Source organism: Lepus europaeus, chromosome Y, assembly GCF_033115175.1.
Source record: "Lepus europaeus isolate LE1 chromosome Y, mLepTim1.pri, whole genome shotgun sequence".
Taxonomy (NCBI): Eukaryota; Metazoa; Chordata; class Mammalia; order Lagomorpha; family Leporidae; genus Lepus; species Lepus europaeus.
In genome coordinates this window covers 2,967,688-2,971,039 of record NC_084851.1, presented here as the reverse complement: position 1 = coordinate 2,971,039, position 3,352 = coordinate 2,967,688, and positions in this window count along the sequence as shown.

Below are 3,352 nucleotides of genomic sequence, written 5' to 3'. Positions count from 1 at the left end.
TCCTCCTTCTCCTCTCGGGTCTCCCTTTTGTTGTAAATCTTTTCTGCCTCCTTCATTAAATCTTGTATAGTATACCCCTGAAGCCCCTCTAGCCGCTGCAATTTATTGCGGATGTCCGGCGCTGACTGTCCTATAAAGGACATGATTACATCTCCCTGCCGGTCCTCTGCCAGGGGGTCAAACGGGGTGTACATACGGTAGGCTTCCATTAATCTTTCTAGGAAGCCTGCCGGCATTTCCTCAGCCCCCTGCACTACTGCACGTACCTTGGCCAAATTGGTGGGGCGCTTTCCAGCCCCTCTGAGACCCGCAAGGAGAATCTGGCGGTAAAGACGAAGTCGCTCCCTACCAGCAACGGTGGTATAGTCCCAATCAGGACGGGTTAAGGGAAACGCCTCCTCGATTTCATTTGGCAGTAGGGTCGGTCGGCCATCTGCTCCAGGGACGTTTTTCCGTGCCTCAAGGTAGACACGCTGCTTTTCCTCAGTAGTGAGGAGGGTCTGCAGAAGCTGCCTACAATCATCCCAGGTGGGCTGATGAGTCAATAAAATTGACTCGATCAGCCCAGTCAGAGCCTGGGGGTCCTGAGAGAAAGAGGGGTTATGGGTTTTCCCAATTGTAAAGATCGGAAGCAGAAAATGGCCAGTACTGCATCTGGCCAGCCACCGAACGAAGAGGAAAGGCCTGTGAAGTCCAGATGCTTCCCGAGCCCCCTGCCTGCCCCCGATGGAGGCGCAGGCGGCTGGAGGGCGGGGAAGGCGCTGAGACTTCTTCCCCTGCCCTCGTGGAATCAGGGGATGGTGCAGAAGGTTGCACATCCCGCTCTGGTTGTTGTGGGGGTTCCTGCGGGGGAGCAGGCTGGCCGGGAAGATAGGGTGGGGGAGAGTCAAAGAGCAGAAAGTCCTGATCAGCCGGAAGAACCGGTGGCTTGTCAGGTTTTGGATCTCGAATCTCCTTCAGAGGGTATAGGGAGGAGGTTGGCACAACCGGGATAGGAGGAGGGGGTATCGGGGAGGAAGGTATTAAAGGAGTTGGGGATGGCCGAGGAAGGGGTAACGGGGTCTGTATGGGCTCCGTCGGGAAGGAGAAGGGTTTTATCCAGGGAGGGGGGTTACGTGAAAGATCCTCACACGTGGTAATGTAGGGCACCTGATCAGGGTGTCCATTGGATCCTGGCTGAAAGACTCACGCCTTAATCTGTAAAATAATATCGAGGTTAAAAGTGCCGTTCCTTGGCCAGCCGACCTCGAAGGCCGGCCACTCTGAGGAACAGAATTTTGCCCATTGTTTCCTTTTAACCTCCACTGAGAGGTGGCGCACGCGTTCTCGAACGTCCTTCCAGTGATCTAGAGTGAGACTTAAAGGGGTGGTTATTTGTTGACCCATGGGTGCAAGGATTTCAGCCCATTCAAAAAGAATAGCCAATGCACAGACACATAAAACAAACAAGACAAACCACATGGCACCAGATCTAGGACAAATCGAACGCTATTGCGCTATTTTTGGGATTGGCTGCCTGACCAGCCCTCCCCGGGAAGGAGGGAGACTTGGTCTCCGACCCACCTCCAGACCACCCCAGGAGCGTCTTCCGGGGGAATGGACCGAGGGTTTCCCCTTCTGGTCTCACAAACCGGAGCGTCCTCCGGGGAATGGACCAGGGGTTGCTGGGCACGCCTGCCTCCCCCACTGGTCTCACAGAGTCAGGTACTGGCCAGTCAGAACACTCAAGACAAAGAGCAACAAACAGAAAACACTTAATCATACCTCCAACTGGTCCTCAGGGAATGGGTCTGAGGGTGACCTAAAATCCCCGTACAGGCCACCAAAATGTTGGACCTCTCAGTTGCAGAGATGCCCACTTGCTTGGGAGGACGCCCAAAGATCCAGACTCCAGACCAGTTGATGCAAAAAGCACGAGGTTTTTATTGAACGTTTGCGCAAACGGGCCCCCACCTCAGGCAGTGAGGAGCCCTGAGCGGCAGTTTCACACAGGTTATATAGGCAACGAATTAGCATATTCCTAATGCGCATGCGTAGGATTGGTCAGTTCAGAGGGACAATTAGCATACCGGAGAATGCTGAGGGAGAGTGCTGAGGGAGAGTGCTGAGGGAGAGTGCTGAGGGAGAGTGCTGAGGGAGAGTGCTGAGGGAGAGTGCTGAGGGAACATGCTGAGGGAACGTGCTGAGGGAGAGTGCTGAGGGAGAGTGCTGAGGGAACGTGCTGAGGGAACGTGCTGAGGGAGAGTGCTGAGGGAGAGTGCTGAGGGAACGTGCTGAGGGAGAGTGCTGAGGGAACGTGCTGAGGGAACGTGCTGAGGGAAAGTGCTGAGGGAGAGTGCCTAGAGACTCTCCGAAGGGGAGTGGCAGCTCTGCTCTGGGCATGCCTAGAGGTTCTCTGAAGGGGATTGACTTTTCCTTCCCAGAGAACGTCCTGCCCACTGGACTCTGGGGAACATCTAACCTCTTAAGAAGCCCCTGATATCTGCCCAGGCCTAGTTTCTTGTCCCTCTCCCCCATAAGGGTCCTTCAACACTATGACGCCCCCAAATGAAAAAGACACCCCAGTTCAAGACTATGAAGGTGATGAGGTAGAAGAAATGCAAGAAGCGGACCTCAAAAAATTGATAAGAACATTAAGAAGTACTCAAAAACAAATTCATGACCTACAGAAATTCTTACTGGACAGGATAGAAAATTTCTCGCATGAAAATGAAATATTAAGGAGGAATCAAAATGAAATGAAACAACTAGTAGATCATGAAACTGTGATAGTGACGAGAAATCATAATGAAATGAAGAATTCAATAGATCAAATGACAAACACATTAGAGAGCCTTAAAAACAGAATGGGCGAAGCAGAAGAGAGAATATTGGACTTAGAAGACAGAGAACAGGAAAGGAAACAGGCAAACCAAGGAAAAGAAAATGAAATTAGAAATCTAAAAAATATTGTCAGGAATCTACAGGATACTATTTAAAAAAATGAACATCCGGGTCCTAGGAGTTCCTGAAGGCATGGAGAGAGAGAGAGAGAGAGAGAGGATTAGAAGGCCTTTTTAGCGAGATACTAGCAAAAAATTTCCCAGGTTTGGAGAAGGACAGAGACATCCTAGTACAGGAAGCTCATAGAACCCCTAATAAACATGACCAAAAGAGATCCTCACCATGACACGTTGTAATTAAACTCACCACAGTGAAACATAAAGAAAAGATCCTAAAATGTCCAAGCACACCCACTACAAGCCTCTAGAGATTCGCCAAAAGAAGGCGGTCCACTTAATCTAGAATCATAGTATAACAGAAAAGCCACCACAATAAAAAAAGAAGAAACCAAAGAATATCTCCACAATGC